This window comes from Cibotium barometz, chromosome 44, assembly GCF_041138505.1.
Source record: "Cibotium barometz isolate CiBa-2024 chromosome 44, ASM4113850v1, whole genome shotgun sequence".
Taxonomy (NCBI): domain Eukaryota; kingdom Viridiplantae; phylum Streptophyta; class Polypodiopsida; order Cyatheales; family Cibotiaceae; genus Cibotium; species Cibotium barometz.
The window spans coordinates 1130798-1158296 of NC_141089.1; positions in this window are offsets into that span (position 1 = coordinate 1130798).

The window sequence follows — 27499 nt, forward strand, 5'->3', positions numbered from 1 at the left end:
ATCTTATCACATCTTAACTCATCTTATCACATCCTAACTCATCTCATATGCATCTTATCACATCTTATCACACCTTATCACATCTTATCACATCTTATCACATCTCATACACCTCTTATCACATCCTATCACATCTCATACACATCTTATCACATCCTATCACATCTCATATGCATCTTATCACATCCTATCACTTCCCATATCTATTTATAGAATACAACAGAATTCTTATATTTGATATAAGATTTCTTTACGCATCTATTTATGGATAAATTCCATTAAAGGAGACTAATACTTTCGAAATAAAAATCAATCTTTTATGCATCTTCCTATGCATAAATTCATTTTAAATATCATCTTTCCATGCATAAATCCAATTTAGTAGGAATTACACTTTTAGAATAAAAGAATTTCTCTTATGCATCTAATTTATGCATAAAATCCATTTATGATGAAAATCACACTTTTACATTAAAATAATAATATTTTATGCATACCTCTATGCATGAAATCCAATTATGATAAAAGTAACACTTTTACATTAAAATAATAATCTTTTATGCATACCTCTATGCATGAAATCCAATTATGATAAAAGTAACACTTTTACATTAAAATAATAATCTTTTATGCATACCTCTATGCATGAAATCCAATTATGATAAAAGTAACACTTTTACAATGAAATAATCATCTTTTATGCATACCTCTATACATGAAATTCAATTATGATAAAAGTAACACTTTTACAATGAAATAATCATCTTTTATGCATACCTCTATGCATGAAATTCAAATATGATAAAAGTAACACTTTTTCAATAAATTAATCATCTTTTATGGATACCTCTATGCATGAAAATCAAATATAATAAAAGTAACACTTTTATAATAAAATAATAATCTTTTATGCATACCTCTATGCATGAAAATCAAATATGATAAAAGTAACACTTTCACATTAAAATAATAATCTTTTATGCATACCTCTATGCATGAATTCCAAATATGATAAAAGTAACACTTTTATATTAAAATAATAATCTTTTATGCATACCTCTATGCATGAAATCTAAATATGATAAAAGCAACACTTTTATATTAAAATAATAATATTTTATGCATACCTCTATGCATGAAATCCAAATATGATAAAAGCAACACTTTTATATTAAAATAATAATCTTTTATGCATACCTCTATGCATGAAATCCAAATATGATAAAAGTAACACTTTTATATTAAAATAATAATCTTTTATGCATACCTCTATGCATGAAATCCAAATATGATAAAAGTAACACTTTTATATTAAAATAATAATCTTTTATGCATAGTTCTATGCATGAAAATCAAATATGATAAAAGTAACACTTTTATAATAAAAGAAAATTATTTCTTTATGCATAAGAATAATAATAATCAATATGCATAACATAAAATCAATTTCTCCATGATTACAATAAAATTCTTTCAATTAATCTAGGATGATAATTCCTAGAATATGGTAGGAAGTCCTCTTTTCATGCTTTGAATTCCGCTCACTAGAACCCATCATGTAGAGTGTAGTGCACTAGAAAATGAAGGGGAATTTATAAGCAAATGCTGTAAAAATTTGTTATAGTTTTGACCGACCTTGCCATCGGAATCTACCATAATCACCTAAGCTCATCAAAATAACTGTAACTATATCCACTTGAGCACGTCTCCTTTTGTAGCAGGCAAGTACACTTCACAATTCCATTGGTAAAGTAGCTCTATACATGGCCTCTAAAAGGTTTGGTAGTACAAGACATTAACAAACAATACTCACTCAACACCATTCAGAGCACAGACTCTGATTTATCACGACAGCATAATGATTGCACAAACATCAAGAAAGACATGATAAACGCTGAGCAAAGACATAGCAAAACTTCTCTTTCATTCATTAGCGATCAGAATCATCGCCATTTCCTAGATGCAACTGTCCGGGAATAACCACTCGTTTTAGATCCCAAAAGGTACATCCACACGTAACTAACCACCAAGCCCTTTGACTAAGGTCTAAGAATTACATAAGAAAGCCCTAACACTTGGCACAACTTGGTGGCTAAATTTTTCCCAAAAATTTGACCTGAACCCATCAATCCCTGATCAGCAAAATCTGATTTCTGCAATAGACCTCTGATCATATAAAGAGAGTGTCTAGAACAAAATGAAATTTCCCTAAAAAGAAAATGCCTAGTGTTTATTTGTTTTTTTTTACTAGTGTTGAAAAACACTGTGGTAAACATTCCGAGCATCACTATGCCTGATCCAGTTGGTCAGTCTGAATCTCTAAGACCTGCTCCTGCTGAGCTTCCATGTCCACTTGAACCTCATTTGCAATGTTGATCACCGCCTTAGGGTCCTCATCATTTGGTAAAGCTTTATCCATACCCATCAGCAAGCTCACGTGCTCATCAGAGCTCTTTTTCTGAATAGCTCCAGATGTTTGTCCTTCAACAGCACCTGCTCCTTCTTCCTATGTCTGAAAAAGGGCTCTAATCTTCTTCAGCTTCCCTGCAGATGATTTCAACTTAACAAGCTTAAAAGGATTAGAACTAGGACTTTCTATCCCCATCATATGGGACATATGGGCTGGCCTGATTGTGCCTTTCAGAGCAAAACCACTCGGCGACTTATATTCCAGCATATCCTCTGTTTCATCTACCTTACTCTGAAATTTAGACTTTTTAGCTACAAGCTGTACCACCTTAGCTTCCAATTGAGCAATGCGCTTCAAATTCACCTCTTCCTCCATTGTGTTCACAACTCCTTTGAGGTTCTATTATGGCTTGAAAACAAATTGCCCAATTCTTTCTCTGATCTCTTTCCATATCACTGATCCCTGCTGAATCATTTCTGATTTGATTCTCCCCAAATCTGCTTCAAAACACCTCCTACAGACAGTTCTTCATGCTCACTTAATATTTGCTCCTTCATCTGTTCTAAGGGTTCCAATCTATTTAAAAGCATCCTATTCTCTGTTTCAAGCTCTACCTATCTTTCAAGAAATCTTTGCATCTCTGACTCTACACTAGCTTTCAAAGATGTTGTCCATTCTTCAAATAACTTCAGAGACAATCTATTCTTAACCAACTGACTAGTCTGTTCGAAGATCTCCTTAGCTGAAGAAACTTTCAACTCAGCCATGTCAGCCTTCAGAGCTTTGATCTGATTTTGCAACATTTCCACTTCTTGAGCTTTTTCTGCAAACATTAGTCTAACTTGATCATTAGCCTTTTGCAACTGCTCTTCCACATAGGCTCTATTTTGATATTCCCTAATCTTTTCAACTTGCTGTGCAGACAAAACTTCCTCAAAAATACAAGAGTATCTCCCACATTTTCTGTAGTGAGACAGTCCAAGACTGCTCTGAACCGGATTTTGCTGCCAACGGCATCACCTTCAAAGATCTCAACTGTGTAATTGCCATCCTTGTGCTCTTCAATTTTGTTGCTCAATGCTTCAATCGTGCAATCCACTGTGATTCCCTACTATGCCCTCTGATAGCTCTGTGTTCAACAAGGTTCCTCCAAGAAATGTCCTGAAAGTGCTTGAGAATACTGGTTGATTTTGAGCATCCCCAACACTTCCTGCTTCTGCATTAACATTTGAATCACTATTTAAAATTGGAATGCCCGAATCAGATTCAGATTGTATCGAACCTGTCGGAATCCCTTCTCCTGGAACAGCATCCACAAACTGATCATGTACTTCTTCCTCATCATCAATATCCTCTGCTTCTTGATCCAATGTTTCCTCCTCTACATCTTCTTCCAAAACAGTTTCCAAAGGTCCACTTGTCCATGGAGGAACTTCATAATCTGAATCATAATCATCACCTTCTTCGTCATCATTCCTTCTTGTTAAAGCAGCATCAGCATCTCTGGCCCTTAACCTTGTATAATATCATCTTGAATTCTCCGAATTATCTTCAGACATCCAAGGCTATCGGTCCTCTGAATATGTCATATCCTCCCAGAACGCAGGGCATTCAAACTAACAGGATCGCCAGTGTATACATGGCCTCTAAAAGGTTCTGTACAAGACATTAACAAATAATACTCACTCAACACCATTCAGAGCACAGACTCTGATTTATCATGATAGCATAATGATTGCACAAACATCAAGAAAGACATGATAAATGCTGTGAGCAAAGACATAGCAGAACTTCTCTTTCATTCATTAGCGATCAGAATCATCGCCATTCCCTAGATGCAACTTTCCGGGAATAACCACTCGATTCAGATCCCAAAAGGTACATCCACACGTAACTAACCACCAAGCGCTTTGACTAAGGTCTAAGATATTTTTTTTTCTCTCTCTCTCTCACCCTCCCTCTTGCCTGTAGCCTACGGGCCTTCTTTCCCTCTTTTGAAGCCTCCCCACCTTCCTTGGTTGGTGGGTTGCCCCCCCCCCACACACACACTCACTCACACACACCCCCCCACACACTCACTCACACACCCATACACACAGACACACACACTCTCTCTCAACCCCCTCCTTCCCCCTATTTAAACACCCATACACACACACTCTCTCTCTCTCAACCCCCTCCTTCCCCTATTTAAACACCCCCTCCCCTTTGGTACACAATACCTGTTCTCCCTCCCTCTAGGCTGCATAACACACACACACTTACACCCTCTCTCACTCACTCCCTGTGCGAGCTACATAATACACACACATATACTTTCTCTCATTCCCTCTCTTATACCATTCCTCCCGTTGGGCTGTTTATATACACAGACACTCTCTATCTCTCTCCCTCTCTATCTCTATATATCTCTCTCTATCCCTTCTCTATCCCTCTCAATCTCTGACTCTCTATCAACCTCTCTCTAACTTTATCTCTCTCTATCCCCTCTCTATCTTTGACTCTCTCTCAACCTCTCTCTAACTTTATCTCTCTCTATCCCCTCTCTATCTATCTCAATTTGTCTCTATCTCTAACTCTCTCTCAACCCCCCCCTCTCTCTCTCTCTATCTATCTCTCTATCTCTCAATCTATCTCTATCTCTACCTCTCTATCTATCTTTGTCACCGGCTGTCACCACTTAATCCTTCTAAATCTCTCTCCCTCTCATGTGAGATAGAGTGATGTGGTCTCTTGGGATTATTCCAACGGCATAGAAAGATCATTCTCGCTCCCACAACTCAGTGAGAATTGAAAGTGATCCACCTACATACTTGGTGAGACCTAGGCCTCCTTTGCCACCTCATCGCGTAGCAAGGTTTGAATCCGGGCAGTTCAATGATGTCGAGAGGTGGAGCTCGCAAAAGAGGATGCCGTCCACGCATGATGGAAATTGAGGAGGATGTCCGTCGTGTGACTGAGAAGAGGTGCCAATGGTCCTCGTAGTAGTTGCCAACACTTCTGCCTTGGCTTCCAGCAATGGGATGGCCATCCCTCTTTATGTAGCCACTTTTACTATGGCTCCACCCGCGTCACGTAGTCATTTTACCTCACATAATTTTTAATTATAGACCAAAAACTTCAACCTCTGCAATGCATGCATGAAATTTGGTTAAAAATGAATCGTTTGCAATTTATTTAGAGACCGTTGTGTGATTGCATGTATGTGTGAATGGTCAAATCCTTCAAGATGATACTGGTGATGGTTTTTATTTTTCATAATTAACTAGTGCTGGGTAGCTCGTTGGGGTAACTCGAGATAATACTTGCCCTCTTTATGTCCAGGGACTTACTGGGTTGGGGTAACTACTTAGGAGTTTGGCCCAACTCCAAACAAGGTGGAGTCCTTTCAAGTAGAGTAAATGTAAGAGTTCAACTCCAAACAGGGTGGAGTCCTTTCAAGTAGAGTAAATGTAAGAGTTCAAGAACCTACTAGCATCTGTGAATGAGGTAAGAGGACACTGGCACCTGGCTAGTAGGATTCCAAGGCTACGACTACATTGTGTCTGGATCGTAGAGCTCGGTGTGCTGAGGGTAACTTAGCTTGAGTAGTTTGAGGGATGATGTTGTAATTTTTCAAGCTGAATTATAAGTACTTTTTTGGTTGTTGTTATCTGATGTGCGATAAAAGTACACTTTTTTTAAAGGTGTTACACTATCATTAAGAGCCGGAACTTTGTGTTGTACCCATGCATCTGTTCCACCATGTGGTAGTTGTTAGATAACAAGCATCACGTATCTTTATCTAAGGAAAGCGGGTGGCCGAGTGGACCCGATCAGTTGGGTGCTTTTCTTTGTCTATTAACGAGAGACTCGCTTAGGTAGAATCCTACATTTAGGGGTCATTTTGTACATCCTCACGTCTTGAGGGGCCAAGGATAAGATGAATCTCCCCCGAGGGAGATCACAGGGTAAACTATCAATAGGGATACTCCCTCCGTACTTGATAAGGGTACAGGGTGTTATCTTACAATTGCAAATCTTTTGTTGTGTGATTCGCATAGTGTGCATATTTGAGATGGCTCAATCAAACAAGGATATCTTTGGAGTGCTTTTGTGGAGTTTCATGTGGTGAAGAACATACTTGTTTGGAAAAGGATTGTGGGATTACGTTTTAGGGATGAGATACATCCTATGAAGGTTGCTTCCACTACACCTTCCCATGCAGAAGGGCAAGTGCACAAGTACAACCTATTGTAGCACCTGTAGGATCATCAACACCTACTCCAAAATAGAAAAGGTGAGATACTAAAGATGCACAAACTATGTCGGTAATTACGTTAACCATTGAGCACTCAATTACACCACACATTAGGTCTTGTAAGAAATCCAAGCATGTATGGGAAGTCTTGAAAACTATGAATCAATCTAATATTGAAGCTAGAATTGCATATTTGAAGTAGTAGTTTGCTGGATATGGGTGAGGGAGAGAGAATGGTAGATCATCTCCAGAACATTGATGAGGTGATTCCAGATGAGGAGCTCATTTCCAAAACACCCACATCATTACCACCTTTGTAATTGAATTTCCACATGTCGCTTACATTGTCTATGCGAGCAAATAAAGTACCTCTTAGGTTTGAATAAATTGTGGGATTGTTACTCCACGAGAGGAGCAGTCTGAACGAACAAGTCTATGCATGTGTAGGGCAGTGGTTAGGCTCTTGTTGTACAAAATTTAGGCAAGGGAAAATTTAGTGGTGGCTATCAACATAAAGTTAATTTTGGGCAGTCATCACACAAACAAAGTTTAGACTTGTAGAAGACAAAGAAGAAGGGTAAGTGCCATTATTGTAAGAAGACTAGTCTTCATTATCTTGCTGAGTGTCCAAAGTGGTTGGCTAAAGTGAAGAAGAAGGAGTCAAGTGTGATTGTTTTGCAGATTCTTCTTCTACACCTACAACAAAGGAGGATGTGTTTGCAAATCTTGTGCACGATGAATATTCTTTCTTGGTATGTATAAAAAATACTTTATGAACCTACTCATCTAACGCAATTGGCGATAGGGAGCGGTTTCGCAGATTAAACACACAAACACTTAATGTTTTTGAAATTTTTTTACTTTTTTTATATTTCTTAAATTTTCAATGATTACCTATGTAGCTAGCTAGGCTAGGAGGACCTAAAGTGAAAATAGTGGAAATAGTAGTAATAAAGTAGGTCAAGAATGTTTTGATCAAAAATTACACTAAAAGAGATAATTTTCAACTAAATATAAAAGTATATGTTTTGATCATAATATACGTAATATATTTATTCGTAATATAAAAAATATTCATGTATATTAGCAAATTATACATGTAGAAACCATTATACAACACATATAATGCAACTTAGCAAGTTCTACTTCAATCAAAATAATCCCAAAGAAGCCTACCACAAGTGCAAGTCCCTATCATGAGACAAAGGAAAGTCCAAGGTGGAACCAACCGCATCAACACAATATCTACAATCTTTGACCTTAACAACTACAAATTAACTCAATAAAGAGTCCAAAGCATCTTCAATAAAAGGCTCACATGAGAAGAAACAAAAAAAGAGGTAGCAAGATGGCAAGATCTATCAACCTAAATATTCATAGTCAAGAGCATGACAAAGACAATCACGTTAAGTCCTTATGCCAAAAAAGATGGTAGAAGCATATAAACTAGGAACTAGTGATGAAAACAAATGGGTAAAATACCAAGATACAAGGAGCATATAAACTAGGAACTAGTGATGAAAACAAATGGGTAAAATACCAAGATACAAGGAGCATGCAATTAAACGGATGGATTTATAATCAAATATCATTGGAAGCACAAGGTTATAGCCAAGATAAAGAGTTGTGTTCCCAAAGCCAGAGCTCATAACTTATAAGGTGACTTTCAATACAACAACAGTTCCAACATGCAACCCTTAAATGGAGCAACACAAAACATAACAATCATGGAGAAATAAGGGAAAATAAAATCCATAAAGAAGGCCACTAAGAAATGTTTCAACCTTTGGTCAACTCAAAACAAACAATATGTATGTTCGGACATGGATCCTCAAGGAGACTATATCGCACATATCAACTAAGGGCATATGTAACTTGGTTTGGATCCTAGCAAAAAGAGAAACTTATAGGGCATACAAGGAATGGATCATTCCATTGGATCTTACTAGTGTACATGGCTATTATGATCTACAATCAAAATTGTGTTTGACAAAGGCCTTGATACAAAGCCAAACAAGTACCCTCACAAAGAAGATAAAAGGCCGTATTAGGTAAAGTGGGAAAAATCCCATTCCCATGTTGAAAAATTTAACGCATTTAATCTAGAATCTACCTTTTTCAACCTATAAAAAATTTAAAAATGGTTTGCTTTATCAAGTGATGCTAGATCAAACTAGCTTGATCTTAGAAATAGAAAGGTTTCAAGATTTTTTAGATCCACCACTTGTATATTTTACAATTGAAGAGGATTTTTAGATCCACCACTCGGCCATTCTACAGTCCATAAGAACCCAAGATCAGATTCTACCACTTGGTCAATCTAGACCCCCAATTAAAAAACATGGTACAAGAGATTGTATATTGAGAGTCCCCTTAGAGTAGGATGCACTCTTCAATTTAAGACTTCATTGTAATGAACAAGACTAAATGAACAAGAATTTTAAAAATTGACATGGTGAAGGTATCCTTATATACACAACCACTACAAGTTAACATTATTAAGGATAGAAAGAGTCTCCTTGGAGTAGGATGCACTTTGTCAAAATTATGATTATAAGATTTCATTTTGATGAAGCTTATTCTACTAAAGAAATAATAAAACTTTTGCATTAACAACCAAAAGATAAAAGGATAAAAGGAGTCCCCTTAAAGTAGGATGCACTTTGTGGATGCATAAGAGGAGTCTCCTTAGACTAGGATACACTCCTTAGACTAGGATGCACTCTAAGGAGTCTCCTTAGACTAGGATGCACTCCATCTATGAATTTATTTATTGTGTTAAAAATTGTTCAATGCATTGCAAAGATACACAATTGAACAGTCTGCTCCCAAAGTTGGCCAAATTACAAAGACCCTCTATATTTTGTTATAATAGAGACCATTTACATTCATTTATAAAAGGGAGTAACAAAATGTGCTAGTATCATGGGGGTGTAATTTTGATTTTAAGGGTTTCTAGCTCCACCACATGGTAGAGCTAGAATTTTGAGCTAGCTCTACCATGTGGAGCTACAACACATTGAGGAGGATTTAAAGATTTTTAGATCCACCACTTGGCCATTCTACACTCCATAAGAAACCAAGATATACCATTTGATTGATCTAGACCCCCAATTATAAACATTGATACAAGAGATTGTATATTGAGAGTCCCCTTAGAGTAGGATACACTCTCCAATTTTAAAGCTTCATTGTAATGAACAAGACAAAATGAATAAGATTTTATAAATTGAGGTGGTGAAGGTATACTTATATATACAATTGCTACAGATCAACATTATTAAAGATAGAAAGAGTCTCCTAGAGTAGGATGCACTTTGTCAAAATTACGATTAAAAGATTTCATTTTGATAAAGCTTATTCTACTAAAGAGTCCCCTTAAAGTATGATGCACTTTGTCAATAGATAAAAGGAGTCTCCTTAGAGTAGGATGCACTCCATCTACGACTCCATTATAATAAAACATTATAAATGAAAATGAATTTATTTTTTTGTGTTAAAATATGTTCAATGCCTTGCAAAAGGCACACAATTGAACAACACACTCCCGAAGATGGCCAGATGATAAAGACCCTTTATATTTTATTATAATAGAGACCATTTACATTCAATTACAAAAGGGAGTAACAAAATGTGCTAGTGTCATGGGGGTGTATTGGTTGAATGAGGTATTGAGCTTCTTTTTAAGCATGTTCATTTAGTGTACTCACAAGATCACACACTTAGATTATTCTCTCAATTATTATCTTGATTATCATCTTGATTGTTGAACACATTGTAGTAGCTATCATCGAGTTTCAATGTATTCTTGTTGTTGTACAAAACATGGAAACCCCATCGCATCTGAATTTTTTTAAAGAAAACTCGTGTAGTTATTTGTCTGAAATGGAAAATGTAGCTAGATATTTGCCTTGTTGCTCATATTGAGGTGTCTAGCATGGCTAGCAATCCAACATCAATCACTTTATCTCTTCACTTTAGATCTAGCACTTGTCTATTATAGAGCTGAAAATGATTTCTTGATCCATGACTTATTCATTCTAGATCCTGTTCCACCACTTGGACATTATAGAGCTAGACTTCAGTGGATGCAAGCTCCACCAAACGGTAGATCTAGACTCAAAATTCTAGTCGTATTGTATGAATTCCAAAGGTTTAGGTCTACCACACATGGATACTAGCTCCACCATGTGGTAAGGCCAAAATTCCATGAAGAGACCATGGCTGCTGCCTACACCACATGGTGGAGCTAGAGCTCAATAAGATATCACATGGTGGAGCTAGCTAGCTCCATGAAATTATATAGCTAGACTTCAATGGATGGTAGCTCCACCACATGGTAGTTATAGACATAGAATTCTAGCTCTACCATCCCATATGGTGGAGCTTGATTTTAAGGGATTCTAGCGCTACCACATGGTAGAGCTAGAATTGTGAGCTAGCTCTACCAGGTGGAGCAAGAACGCATTGAAAGAACCAAGATCTACCATTTGTTCAATCTAGACCCCCAAGTAAAAACATTGATACAAGAGATTGTATATTGAGAGTCCCCTTAGAGTAGGATGCACTCTCCAATTTTAAGACTGCATTGTAATGAACAAAGACTAAATAATTTGACATGGTGAAAGTTTCCTTATATACACAACTACTACAAATTGAAAAGATGCAGGGGGGAAGAGAGCTTGAGCTCTTGCAAGCACACACACACACTCACAAACCCTAATAGAGAACACACAAGGTGAGAGGCTGAAAATCTTCTTCTTTTCTACTCAACACTCAACACACCATATACAAGAATAAGAGTACACAATAATATGAAAGGTACTCAACCAATACATACACGGGTTCTCTATAGTGTGAACCCGACTAAATGAGCTGGCGCTATAACTATGCCAGTCTCTAGAATGGCTGTCACACAGCCTGTCATCCACTGGCCGCATATCACCCAAGATCTCACCAACCATGCCAGTGGTATAAGTGTGGGGCCTATCCCCCAGGCGGCCTATCCCCCAGGCGGACCACCACCTCACTAGACGAGCTCGATATCTCAACACTCTCCCTCGAGCTCAACTCCAACTCATGTACACCAAAGCGAAGCCCTGAATCTGCGGAGCTTCTCTGTACCCAATGCTTTGGTGAAGATGTCAGCTACCTGATCCTCTGTGCTGACATAAACAAGGTCAAGGTCTCCTGCCAAGACCTTCTCTCTGACGAAGTGGTAATGGATCTCTATATGCTTCGTACGAGCATGAAAGACTGGGTTCCTGGCCAACTGTATACTGCTAATGTTGTCACAGAAAATGACAACTCGTCTATCCATTGATAGACCCATATCTGCAAGTAGCTTTCTCAACCAAGCTACCTCACATGCTGCCATAGTAGCTCCTTTGTACTCGATAGAGCAATCGTAGGCTGCTTCTTGCTGCTCCAAGTCACTGCAGCACTCCCCAAAGAAAACATGAAGCCACTGGTAGATCTTCTATCTGAGATACTACCAGCCCAATCAGCATCTGTGTACCCATGTACACATATCTCTGTCCCAGTCTCATAGAATAGTCCACAATGCAAAGTAGACCTCACATACCTCAGTATGCGTCTCACTGCATCCAAATGCGATTTCCGTGGAACCTGCATAAACTGACTCACCAACCCAACAGCATAGCTCAAATCTGGTCTGGTGATCATGTAGATCAAACTTCCTACTATGCGTCTGTACATAGTAGGATCCTCCAAGATCTCTCCTGAATTTGCACTCAATTTGCCATTCTGATCCAATGGCATAGAAATAGGCTTACAGCCTGTCATACCATACTTGGACAACATGTCCAAGCCATACTGTCTCTGCAGTAATCCAATACCATGTGGTGACCTAATCACCTCAATGCCCAAGAAATATCTGAGCTCCCCAAGATCCTTCATCTCAAACTTCTGTCTAAGCAAGATCTTTACATCAAAGATCTCTGCATCATGGTCCCCCGTAATGATCAAGTCATCCACATAGATGAAAACAAGCACAACTCCTCTATCACCATGTCTCACATACAATGAGAAATCTGCATTGGCTACATGAAAGCCAATAGTGACAAGATATTCAGAAATCTTGTCAGACCATGCTCTTGGTGCTTGCTTTAAGACATACAAGGCTTTCTTCAACCTGCAAACATGCTCAGGGTGACACACATCCTCATATCCAGGTGGCTACAACATATACACCTCTTCTTGCAAATCCCCATGCAAGAATGCATTCTTTACATCCATTTGATGTAAAGACCATTGCTTTGACGCAGCCACTGCTATCACAACTCTCACCGTTGCCATCTTGGCAACTGGGCTGAAAGTTTCCTCATAATCAATCCCATATGTCTGCGCATATCCTTTGGCTACTAATCTAGCCTTGTACCTGTTTATGCTTCCATCACTGTTATGTTTAACTTTGTACACCCACTTGCATCCAATGGCTTTCTTGCCTTCTGGCAATTGCACTAAATCCCAAGTTTCATTTCCATATAGTGCATCCATCTCCTCATCCATAGCTTTCTCCCAACACACATTTCCAACAGCCTCATCAATGCATGTGGGCTCTACAACCTGCACAACCTTTGCCATATATGCATAGTGATGTGCCACATAACCATCATAAGTAAATCTCTGCACAGGGTTCTTCACTCTCCCTGATCTTCGTAGCTTTTCATTCATGGCTTCCATAGCCTTCTTTACACCAGGTGTTCTCATAGCTGGGATCCCAAGCTCCTCATCAAGGCTCATATCTGAGCCACTAGACTCTCCATCAACATGAGAATGCCCTACAGAAATGACAGGCATACCAAGGGGCTCAACCACTTTCTCTTTTCCTTTACATGATGTAGTAATCACATTTGCAGGACTGATATTATGACGTAGCCTGCCACTCCATGGTCTATCAATAGACCCACTAGACGAGGACTCTCCTGGTCCACTCAAAGACTGTGATTGCTGACCTGCATTCTGTGCAACCACACTTCCACTCACATCAGCCCCAACAGCTTCTTTTTCAGCAGCATACCAGTTGCTCATCTCATCAAAGATAACATCCCTGCTTACCCTCAACTCACGTGTAGTAGGGTTATAACACCTGTATCCCTTTTGCTCAAGGGAATATCCAATAAACACACATTTTTCTGCTTTTGGATCCAGCTTAGTTCTCAGCTCATCTGGCACATGCACATATGCAATGCATCCAAAAACTTTCAGATGAGACAAATCTGGTTTTCTGCCAGTAAACCTCTCCTCTGGAGTTACATCATGTATGGCTGCAGTTGGAGTCCTGTTCATGATGTATACTGCTGTAGAAACAGCCTCAGCCCAATAGCAATGCGGCATATTCTTCTCTTCCATCAATGCTTGCGCAATCTCAGCAATGTGCCTGTTTTTCCACTCAGCAACTCCATTTTGCTACGGAGTGTATTTGCATGTAAACTGTCTCCGAATACCATTCTTCTTCAAGAATTCAGAGAACTCATTGGAGAAGTACTCTCCCCCTCCATCTGACCTTAGGCACTTTACATATTTTCTTGTTTGCTTTTCAACCAAAAACCTGAAATTGTGAAAGTGAGTGAACACCTCACTCTTCTCTTTCATGAAATATACCCACTTTCCTCGTGTGGTCATCAATGAAAGTCACATAATACCTGCAGCCTCCCATAGATATGGTCTTCGTAGGACCCCATACATCTGAATGCACAATATCTAGTGCATTTCTGCTCACATATCTATTACGTGGAAATACATGCTTTGTTTGCTTTCCAAATTGGCATGCTTCACATATTTTCTGCATACCTTCCACTTTAAATTTTGGCAGCCCTGTCACAATTCCTTTTGTCTGCATTGTAAGATTCCTCCCCAGCCTTCGAGGTATATAGGAGTAAGAATCTCCCTTTTGGATCTTATAATTATTCCCTCTCTAAAATAAAAGAAAGTTTCTGTTTAAAAAAGGAATACCCTTTTCCTAAAATACTTCTCAGGAGTCACGCCTGTTTTAAGGATTTAGAACAATGAGTTTAGAAGTGAGAATCGGTGTTTTGGATACCAAGGTTTTGGTTTTCATTCGAGTACGGGCCAAAAGAAGTTCTTTATCTCTTGGGGAGTATAAGAAGTTATCCCCCAGATATTATGATCCTTATATCTGAATTCAATGAAAGTAGGTGACTTAGCCTACAAGTTTCTTTTATCTCCTCATCTCAAAATTCTTAATGCCTTCTATAGAAAAATGTGTCAAACACAAATCATGGAAAGACGGTAAAACTTCAGTGGTAAGTTACCGTTGGCTTCTAGGTTACGCTAGCTCCTTCCTTTATATAAGTCGTAACTTTTACTTGTCGCTCACAGTAATCTTACTCCCATCAATCTCCTTTCTTTCTTAATCTCCTCATGGCTTGGCAACAGGAACTAGTTTTATCCATAATGATTCCTCACCTTCAAGACGCAAGTGAGTCTGTGAAGAAGGATTTTATAGAACAGTATGAGCGCTCACTTTTCCCTCACTTGGGAACTTCTGTAGCGCAGACCAAATGTAAGATTCCTCCCCCAACCCCTTTTTGATGTCTAGTATATTCCCCTGTAATCAATTCCTTTTCTGAAATATAAGAGATCTTGTTTGTGGCTGTTTTAACCTAGAGAGAGAAAATATTCTAGAGAGAGAATATTCAGATTTTGAATATTTTTGGATAGAAGAATATCTCTTATAATTCAGATGAGTTCCCCTGAAACAGAAATTTAAAAAGAATTTTCCAATGTGCAATTGGAATTAATTGGAAATAGGTATAAAGAACCTTAGCCTAAGGGTCTAGATTTTCAGAAATCTTTAGACTATAGTCCAATTAAGGTTCCTATGGGCCAATAGCATCAATCCATGTGTAGGGAGGAGATAAATCCAAATTGTAAAAAGAAAATACCCAAAAATGAGTAAATGCCCACTTGAGGTGAAGAGTTGAAAATGTACAAGGTTTATTAGTAAATAAACACATGTGTAAGGAAGGGGAGTTCTTTAAAGGAGGTGCATATTTCACATAAGATGAAGAGTTGAAAATGTACAAGGTTTATTAGTAAATAAACACATATGTAAGGAAGGGGAGTTCTTTAAAGGAGGTGCATATTTCACATAAGATGAAGAGTTGAAAATGTACAAGGCTTATTAGTAAAAAAACTATGACACATATGTAAGGAAGAGGAGTTCTTTAAAGGAGGTGCATATTTCACATAAGATGAAGAGTTGAAAATGTACAAGGCTTATTAGTAAAAAAACTATGACACATATGTAAGGAAGAGGAGTTCTTTAAAGGAGGTGCATATTTCACATAAGATGAAGAGTTGAAAATGTACAAGGTTTATTAGTAAAAAACTATGAGCAATACAATTTTGACACATATGTAAGGAAGGGGAATTCTTTAAAGGAGGTGCATATTTCACATGCTTGAATGAGTTTTAAACTCATAAAAATTGAGATATTTCATCTCTCCTCTCTCCTCATTCAAGTCTAGTTCCAGAAAGTTAGCTTAACTGACCTAAAAATGGTCAAAAAGTGACCAAACTGACTTAGAAAATTCTAGAATCAGTTTGTTTGGTTAGGAGCTCAAATTTTCCTATAAATAGAAGCCTCCCCTTGTTGAAAAAAATATAGTGTCTTATGCCTTGTTACTCTACCCCACCTAAGCCAAAGCATATAGTGTCTTATGCCTTGTTACTCTACCCCACCTAAGCCAAAGCATATAGAGTCTTATGCCTTGTTACTCTACTCCACCTAAGCCAAAGCATATAGAGTCTTATGCCTTGTTACTCTACTCCACCTAAGCTAAGAACTGTGAATTCTTTAATAATTCACTAGTTTTTGACACTTCTCTCTTTCTTCAATCCCCATTGGTGGCTCCATCAACATACTAAACCAATTGATTGGTTGGGGGCCTCTACCGTGAATAAAGAATCAAGCAAATCATAAGGTAAGTATATTGAATTTTGATCTTTTCTATAATTACTTAATGATTCTCTCTTCTCAACCCCTCTCAAGCTTGAGAAGTTTAATTGGTATGGTTTTTTAAATGCTATTGAAGTTAATTGGTGAATAGTAGTGAAGAGTTACATAATTTAATAAATGCTATAGAAGTTAATTTCTATTTATGTTTAAATTCTAATGGTTTTTATGTAATTTCTCTCTCTCACTCAAGAAATGGTCATACTCATGACTCATTCTCAATCCAAATGAAGCTTTTCATAAAGCTTTTCCTTAATCAAGCTATGCTTGAGGCCAAATTAATGGCTTTTTGCTATGCTTTTAGTTTATGCACATTGATGATTCAATCCATTATGGATTGATGACCCAATTAGAGACCATTCTAATTATTTCCTTAATGATAAGCTTTATCCCTTAGAAAAAAATTGAGATTTATCAGTCATAGTAGCGGAGCTATGGCAAAATTTTTATAGAAATTATGCATAAAATAAATTCATTCAAAGCATAAAAAGAGGACTTCCTACCATATCCTAGGAACTATCATCCTAGATTAATTAAAAGAATATTATTATGCATGGAGATATGGATGTTTGCATGTAGATGTAGAGGTATGGATGTGAGTGTGAATGTGGAGGTGGATGTATGCATGTAGATGTAGATGTATAGATGTAGATGTGGATGTGGAGGTGGGTGGATGCATGTAGATGTAGATATATAGGTGTAGGTGAGAATGGAGATGTGGATGTATACATGTAGATGTAGATGTATAGATGTAGATGTGAATAGAGATGTGGATGTATACATGTAGATGTAGATGTATAGATGTAGATGTGGATGTGGAGGTGGGTGGATGCATGAAGATGTAGATGTATAGATGTAGATGAGAATGGAGATGTGGATGTATATATGTAGATGTAGATGTATAGATGTAGATGTGAATAGAGATGTGGATGTATACATGTAGATGTAGATGTATAGATGTAGATGGGAATGGAGATGTGGATGTATACATGTAGATGTAGATGTATAGATGTAGATGTGAATGGAGATGTGGATGTATGCATGTAGATGTAGGTGTATAGACGTAGATGTGGATGTAGAGGTGGATGTATGCATATAGATGTAGATGTATAGATGTGGATGTGAATGTGGAGTGGATGTATGCATGTAGATGTAGATGTATGGAGGTGAATGTGAATGTGGATGTGGATGTATGCATAGGGATGTAGATGTATGCATGTAGATGTGAATGTACGCATATAGTTGTGGATGTATGGATGTGAATATACGATTGTGATGTGAGGGAATCTGAAGTGATGAGATGGAAATGATGTGATGGGATGAGTATACATATAAATGGAATATGGAAAAAGTAATGTAGATTGAGGAGGGATAATGTGGAAAAATGAAAGTTAAAATAGAAATTGTATTGTAAACTGTTTGTAAATGCTGTTTGTAAATGATTGTTTTATGTCAAGAATGCTGAGGGGAGCATTTTGACCGTCTTGTGATTAAGGTCGTGATGAGAAAGTTGCAACTGCTGACGGGGAGTCAATGAAGGACGTCTCGCGTAGCAAGGTCGGCCGAGGTCTTGACCAGCCTCGGTGCGATTAAAATGGTGAGCTTCCGGTACGGTGGATGAGGGGCCAAGGAAGCGGCCTATGCGTGAAGCGCTAGGTTACCTGCGAAGGATCCTAGAGGGTGCTGACCATACGGTGCTCGGGCTCTGGGTCACCTAGGATACCCACGCGTGCGTCGAGGAAGATATTGGAACAGAGTTGGAGTTGTTTTCTGAAATCGAGCATGGATCTGGTTGATTGACCTTGCTGGTCTTCAATGGATGAGTCCATGGCTCCTTATATGGATCTGTTGGTTGATCTTGCTGATCTTCAACGAGAGTCCATCTTGATAAGTGATTATATTGCCAAGTATTAAAGGCTAGGAACTATCAAAATGGCCCCTGAGCGTTCTAGTTGCCAATGATGCCATATATACTCTGATGAAGGAATGATGGAAAATTATTAAAGGCTAGGAACTATCGAAACGGCTCCTGAGCGTTCTAGTTGCCAATGATGCCATAGATATTCTGATGATGAAGGAATGATGGGAAATTAAGAATCAATTGGATAAATTGGAAGATGGTGATCAATGATACTATGGTTTTATTAAAGGATTGTTTTAAACTGGTTGAATCTGGTTGAAAAAGGCAATTTCATATTGGGTGTGTGAGTGGTGTGACTAGTTTTATTTTGCATGAACATCCGGCTAGGGGGCCTTGGAACTCTTTTCCTTGGTACCCGGGACAAAACCTAACCAAATTTTTAATTGGATCCCATCACTACAGTGGTTGGGCGGTTGGCTAACCCATGGGACTGGATGGGGTTAGGCTGGACTGATGGATCTGTAAATCGAGACTCAAACTTTTGTTTTTACGATAGAAAAAAAAATCCCGGACAGTAACTGTTCTATGGATAGGAATCAACGGCTGTGCCTCTTGAATGGGGAAAAAAGCGCTGATCCCAATGATCCAAGTGCAAGTTTCTTCCTTGAACTGACTAAGTATCTTATAGATGTAATTGGATCATCTCGATCAGAAATGATCTTGACTACGTTAGAGTAAAAAGTTATCCTGGTGGAATCGCCCGTGCTTCCGGTTAAGAAAGTTTTTTCCGGGTTCGGTTTTGGAACAACCGACGGATTAGTCTCTTATCCGGATATCCGTGGTGGGCGAGGCCCCGAGTGTGGGACCCCTGTCCCGCGCGAGAAGCGCTACTTCCGCTGCTAGTACCCCGAATCCGTTGCTCGGTGGGAACAGGGATCTTACAGTTGGTATCAGAGCATTTGGTTAATAAAGATCAACTGAGAAGACAAATATGTCAAAAATTTATCAGGAAACACAAAAAGGTTATAATTGTGTGATATAATTCATACAATTTGATATTCGTAATTTTGGTAATTGGGTCTTCAGATGGAAGTACCGCAATTATATAGAAACCCTGACTTGCTTGAGGCCTAGACATGATAGTATTTACCTTATAATTCCAAGGGCCGTGACTACCCGTATATACCGAGAGTATACTGCAGCTCTTTACTGACAGTATATACGAGTAAATCTAAGACTTGAAATTATAAGCGTTAATGCTATCTAGATGATGATTTCGAATGTGATTGATATGATTTTTAATTCTGTTTGAGAATGAATGAATTGATTTGGATTCTGATTGAAAATGCTGATTGAAAAATGTTGATTTTTAAAAATTAGTTGAAATATAATGAAACCACAATGAGGGGGAATGGGACGAGTCCCTGTGATGATATTCATAACTAGAATGATGATAACGAATTCAGCAAATCACTATGAGATTAGTGGGTTGTGCTGTCAGATTGCTACTGTTAATACTTGACCGGTAGATCAAGTTAAGGAATGTCAAATTGAGAACTTGCTTGACTGAAATTTCCGTGTGGAGGAATGTTCCGAAGGAAACTTTTCGGTCTAATGGACCATTATCATGTTAAAGATATGAATGATATAATCTGAATGAATTGTTATTTAATGATGAGTTCTATATAAGGGATATTTATCCCAATGTTCTGTTGGGTTGACCAGAATATAAGCAACCCCAGAATAAAAATTGGATCTTAAGAATAAGAGCTGTCCTCTACCTTGCGAGATGAGGACATCTCGCACTTTTTAAGTGGGGTAGGATGTAAGATTCCTCCCCAGCCTTCGAGGTATATAGGAGTAAGAATCTCCCTTTCGGATCTTATAATTATTCCCTCTCTAAAATAAATTATTCCCTCTCTAAAATAAAAGAAAGTTTCTGTTTAAAAAAGGAATACCCTTTTCCTAAAATACTTCTCAGGAGTCACACCTATTTTAAGGATTTAGAACAATGAGTTTAGAAGTGAGAATCGGTGTTTTGGATACCAAGGTTTTGGTTTTCATTCGAGTATGGCCCAAAAGAAGTTCTTTATCTCTTGGGGAGTATAAGAAGTTATCCCCCAGATATTGTGATCCTTATATCTGAATTCAATGAAAGTAGGTGACTTAGCCTACAAGTTTCTTTTATCTCCTCATCTCAAAATTCTTAATGCTGTCTATAGAAAAATGTGTCAAACACAAATCATGGAAAGACGGTAAAACTTCAGTGGTAAGTTACCGTTGGCTTCTAGGTTACGCTAGCTCCTTCCTTTATATAAGTCGTAACTTTTACTTGTCACTCACAGTAATCTTACTCCCATCAATCTCCTTTCTTTCTTAATCTCCTTCATGGCTTGGCAACAGGAATTAGTTTTATCCCTGATGATTTCTCACCTTCAAGACGCAAGAGAGTCTGTGAAGAAAGACTTTATAGAACAGTATGAGCGCTCACTTTTTCCTCACCTAGGAACTTCTGTAGCGCAGACCAAATGGCGGACCTATCAAAACATAACTAGGGTAACACCCTGGGGTCAGCAACACTTTCGTAACAATGTCCGCTTGGCCATGGTTATTGAAGCTTTGGGTTTGGGTCCCCGATACTACTGTGTCATGAGATCAAGGCATCTTGGGTTTTCTGAGTGGGTCTTCTTACTGGCATGTTTTCTTCCTCATGAGAAGATATGCCTTTACCCCGTTTTTGGCTTGCCTCTCAGAGGTCCTTTTGTTAGATCACCTCATACCACTGAGATAGGTGCAGCAATAACTAGCAGAATCATTCCCATAGATGAGTTACCCTATACTTGTGCAGCTTGTGAGGACTGCTTTTGTGACCATATGATGGACGGGCTTATGGAAGTGTAAAGAGTTCTTCTATCTTTACTATATAAGTTCTGTGAATGAATAAAGTTTAAATCTTGTTCTTATTTTGAATCTTGCTCTCTTTAAGACTTTTCTTGGTGGTTAATCGTGATTAAAATTTTTCTCTAAGTCTCATATTCGTACATCTTGCGAAATTATTCCAAGTTGCGAGATGAGGACATCTCGCATTTTTTAAGTGGGGTAGAATGTAAGATTCCTCCCCCAACCCCTTTTTGATGTCTAGTATGTTCCCCTGTAATCAATTCCTTTTCTGAAATATAAGAGATCTTGTTTGTGGCTGTTTTAACCTAGAGAGAGAAAATATTCTAGAGAGAGAATATTCAGATTTTGAATATTTTTGGATAGAAGAATATCTCTTATAATTCAGATGAGTTCCCCTGAAACAGAAATTTAAAAAGAATTTTCCAATGTGCAATTGGAATTAATTGGAAATAGGTATAAAGAACCTTAGCCTAAGGGTCTAGATTTTCAGAAATCTTTAGACTATAGTCCAATTAAGGTTCCTATGGGCCAATAGCATCAATTCATGTGTAGGGAGGAGATAAATCCAAATTGTAAAAAGAAAATACCCAAAAATGAGTAAATGCCCACTTGAGGTGAAGAGTTGAAAATGTACAAGGTTTATTAGTAAATAAACACATGTGTAAGGAAGGGGAGTTCTTTAAAGGAGGTGCATATTTCACATAAGATGAAGAGTTGAAAATGTACAAGGTTTATTAGTAAATAAACACATATGTAAGGAAGGGGAGTTCTTTAAAGGAGGTGCATATTTCACATAAGATGAAGAGTTGAAAATGTACAAGGCTTATTAGTAAAAAAACTATGACACATATGTAAGGAAGAGGAGTTCTTTAAAGGAGGTGCATATTTCACATAAGATGAAGAGTTGAAAATGTACAAGGCTTATTAGTAAAAAAACTATGACACATATGTAAGGAAGAGGAGTTCTTTAAAGGAGGTGCATATTTCACATAAGATGAAGAGTTGAAAATGTACAAGGTTTATTAGTAAAAAACTATGAGCAATACAATTTTGACACATATGTAAGGAAGGGGAATTCTTTAAAGGAGGTGCATATTTCACATGCTTGAATGAGTTTTAAACTCATAAAAATTGAGATATTTCATCTCTCCTCTCTCCTCATTCAAGTCTAGTTCCAGAAAGTTAGCTTAACTGACCTAAAAATGGTCAAAAAGTGACCAAACTGACTTAGAAAATTCTAGAATCAGTTTGTTTGGTTAGGAGCTCAAATTTTCCTATAAATAGAAGCCTCCCCTTGTTGAAAAAAATATAGTGTCTTATGCCTTGTTACTCTACCCCACCTAAGCCAAAGCATATAGTGTCTTATGCCTTGTTACTCTACCCCACCTAAGCCAAAGCATATAGAGTCTTATGCCTTGTTACTCTACTCCACCTAAGCCAAAGCATATAGAGTCTTATGCCTTGTTACTCTACTCCACCTAAGCTAAGAACTGTGAATTCTTTAATAATTCACTAGTTTTTGACACTTCTCTCTTTCTTCAATCCCCATTGGTGGCTCCATCAACATACTAAACCAATTGATTGGTTGGGGGCCTCTACCGTGAATAAAGAATCAAGCAAATCATAAGGTAAGTATATTGAATTTTGATCTTTTCTATAATTACTTAATGATTCTCTCTTCTCAACCCCTCTCAAGCTTGAGAAGTTAATTGGTATGGTTTTTTAAATGCTATTGAAGTTAATTGGTGAATAGTAGTGAAGAGTTACATAATTTAATAAATGCTATAGAAGTTAATTTCTATTTATGTTTAAATTCTAATGGTTTTTATGTAATTTCTCTCTCTCACTCAAGAAATGGTCATACTCATGACTCATTCTCAATCCAAATGAAGCTTTTCATAAAGCTTTTCCTTAATCAAGCTATGCTTGAGGCCAAATTAATGGCTTTTTGCTATGCTTTTAGTTTATGCACATTTATGATTCAATCCATTATGGATTGATGACCCAATTAGAGACCATTCTAATTATTTCCTTAATGATAAGCTTTATCCCTTAGAAAAAAATTGAGATTTATCAGTCATAGTAGCGGAGCTATGGCAAAATTTTTATAGAAATTACGCATAAAATAAATTCATTCAAAGCATAAAAAGAGGACTTCCTACCATATCCTAGGAACTATCATCCTAGATTAATTAAAAGAATATTATTATGCATGGAGATATGGATGTTTGCATGTAGATGTAGAGGTATGGATGTGAGTGTGAATGTGGAGGTGGATGTATGCATGTAGATGTAGATGTATAGATGTAGATGTGGATGTGGAGGTGGGTGGATGCATGTAGATGTAGATGTATAGGTGTAGGTGAGAATGGAGATGTGGATGTATACATGTAGATGTAGATGTATAGATGTAGATGTGAATAGAGATGTGGATGTATACATGTAGATGTAGATGTATAGATGTAGATGTGGATGTGGAGGTGGGTGGATGCATGAAGATGTAGATGTATAGATGTAGATGAGAATGGAGATGTGGATGTATATATGTAGATGTAGATGTATAGATGTAGATGTGAATAGAGATGTGGATGTATACATGTAGATGTAGATGTATAGATGTAGATGGGAATGGAGATGTGGATGTATACATGTAGATGTAGATGTATAGATGTAGATGTGAATGGAGATGTGGATGTATGCATCTAGATGTAGGTGTATAGACGTAGATGTGGATGTAGAGGTGGATGTATGCATATAGATGTAGATGTATAGATGTGGATGTGAATGTGGAGTGGATGTATGCATGTAGATGTAGATGTATGGAGGTGAATGTGAATGTGGATGTGGATGTATGCATAGGGATGTAGATGTATGCATGTAGATGTGAATGTACGCATATAGTTGTGGATGTATGGATGTGAATATACGATTGTGATGTGAGGGAATCTGAAGTGATGAGATGGAAATGATGTGATGGGATGAGTATACATATAAATGGAATATGGAAAAAGTAATGTAGATTGAGGAGGGATAATGTGGAAAAATGAAAGTTAAAATAGAAATTGTATTGTAAATTGTTTGTAAATGCTGTTTGTAAATGCTGTTTGTAAATGATTATTTTATGTCAAGAATGCTGAGGGGAGCATTTTGACCGTCTTGTGATTAAGGTCGTGATGAGAAAGTTGCAACTGCTGACGGGGAGTCAATGAAGGACGTCTCGCGTAGCAAGGTCGGCCGAGGTCTTGACCAGCCTTGGTGCGATTAAAATGGTGAGCTTCCGGTACGGTGGATGAGGGGCCAAGGAAGCGGCCTATGCGTGAAGCGCTAGGTTACCTGCGAAGGATCCTAGAGGGTGCTGACCATACGGTGCTCGGGCTCTGGGTCACCTAGGATACCCACGCGTGCGTCGAGGAAGATATTGGAACAGAGTTGGAGTTGTTTTCTGAAATCGAGCATGGATCTGGTTGATTGACCTTGCTGGTCTTCAATGGATGAGTCCATGGCTCCTTATATGGATCTGTTGGTTGATCTTGCTGATCTTCAACGAGAGTCCATCTTGATAAGTGATTATATTGCCAAGTATTAAAGGCTAGGAACTATCGAAACGGCCCCTGAGCGTTCTAGTTGCCAATGATGCCATATATACTCTGATGAAGGAATGATGGAAAATTATTAAAGGCTAGGAACTATCGAAACGGCTCCTGAGCGTTCTAGTTGCCAATGATGCCATAGATATTCTGATGATGAAGGAATGATGGGAAATTAAGAATCAATTGGATAAATTGGAAGATGGTGATCAATGATACTATGGTTTTATTAAAGGATTGTTTTAAACTGGTTGAATCTGGTTGAAAAAGGCAATTTCATATTGGGTGTGTGAGTGGTGTGACTAGTTTTATTTTGCATGAACATCCGGCTAGGGGCCCTTGGAACTCTTTTCCTTGGTACCCGGGACAAAACCTAACCAAATTTTTAATTGGATCCCATCACTACAGTGGTTGGGCGGTTGGCTAACCCATGGGACTGGATGGGGTTAGGCTGGACTGATGGATCCGTAAATCGAGACTCAAACTTTTGTTTTTACGATAGAAAAAAAAATCCCGGACAGTAACTGTTCTATGGATAGGAATCAACGGCTGTGCCTCTTGAATGGGGAAAAAAGCGCTGATCCCAATGATCCAAGTGCAAGTTTCTTCCTTGAACTGACTAAGTATCTTATAGATGTAATTGGATCATCTCGATCAGAAATGATCTTGACTACGTTAGAGTAAAAAGTTATCCTGGTGGAATCGCCCGTGCTTCCGGTTAAGAAAGTTTTTTCCGGGTTCGGTTTTGGAACAACCGACGGATTAGTCTCTTATCCGGATATCCGTGGGCGAGGCCCCGAGTGTGGGACCCCTGTCCCGCGCGAGAAGCGCTACTTCCGCTGCCAGTACCCCGAATCCGTTGCTCGGTGGGAACAGGGATCTTACACCAAATGGCGGACCTATCAAGACATAACTAGGGTAACACCCTGGGATCAGCAACACTTTCGTAACAATGTCCGCTTGGCCATGGTTATTGAAGCTTTGGGTTTGGGTCCCCGATACTACTGCGTCATGAGATCAAGGCATCTTGGGCTTTCTGAGCGGGTCTTCTTACTGGCGTGTTTTCTTCCTCATGAGAAGATATGCCTTTACCCCGTTTTTGGCTTGCCTCTCAGAGGTCCTTTTGTTAGATCACCTCATACCACTGAGATAGGTGCGGCAATAACTAGTAGAATCATTCCCATGGATGAGTTACCCTATACTTGTGCAGCTTGTGAGGACTGCTTTTGTGACCATATGATGGACGGGCTTATGGAAGTGTAAAGAGTTTCTCTATCTTTACTGTATAAGTTCCGAGAATGAATAAAGTTTTAAATCTTGTTCTTATTTTGAATCTTGCTCTCTTTAAGACTTTTCTTGGTGGTTAATCATGATTAAAATTTTTCTCTAAGTCTCATATTCGTGCATCTTGCGAAATTATTCCAAGTTGCGAGATGAGGACATCTCGCGTTTTTTAAGTGGGGTAGAATGTAAGATTCCTCTCCCAACCCCTTTTTGATGTCTAGTATATTCTCCTGTAATCAATTCCTTTTCTAAAATATAAGAGATCTTGTTTGTGGCTGTTTTAACCTAGAGAGAGAAAATATTCTAGAGAGAGAATATTCAGATTTTGAATATTTTTGGATAGAAAAATATCTCTTATAATTCAGATGAGTTTCCCTGAAACAGAAATTTAAAAAGAATTTTCCAATGTGCAATTGGAATTAATTGAAAATAGGTATAAAGAACCTTAGCCTAAGGGTCTAGATTTTCAGAAATCTTTAGACTATGGTCCAATTAAGGTTCCTATGGGCCAATAGCATCAATCCATGTGTAGGGAGGAGATAAATCCAAATTGTAAAAGAAGATACCCAAAAATGAGTAAATGCTCACATAAGATGAAGAGTTGAAAATGTACAAGGTTTATTAGTAAATAAACACATATGTAAGGAAGGGGAGTTCTTTAAAGGAGGTGCATATTTCACATAAGATGAAGAGTTGAAAATGTACAAGGTTTATTAGTAAATAAACACATATGTAAGGAAGGGGAGTTCTTTAAAGGAGGTGCATATTTCACATAAGATGAAGAGTTGAAAATGTACAAGGCTTATTAGTAATAAACTATGACACATGTGTAAGGAAGAGGAGTTCTTTAAAGGAGGTGCATATTTCACATAAGATGAAGAGTTGAAAATGTACAAGGTTTATTAGTAAAAAACTATGAGCAATACAATTTTGACACATATGTAAGGAAGGGGAATTCTTTAAAGGAGGTGCATAATTCACATGCTTGAATGAGTTTTAAACTCATAAAAATTGAGATATTTTATCTCTCCTCTCTCCTAATTCAAGTCTAGTTCCAAAAAGTTAGCTTAAGTGACCTAAAAATGGTCAAAAAGTGACCAAACTGAATTGGAAAATTCTAGAATCAAATTGTTTGGTTAGGAGCTCAAATTTTCCTATAAATAGAAGCCTCCCCTTGTTGAAAAAAACATAGTCTCTTATGCTTTGTTACTCT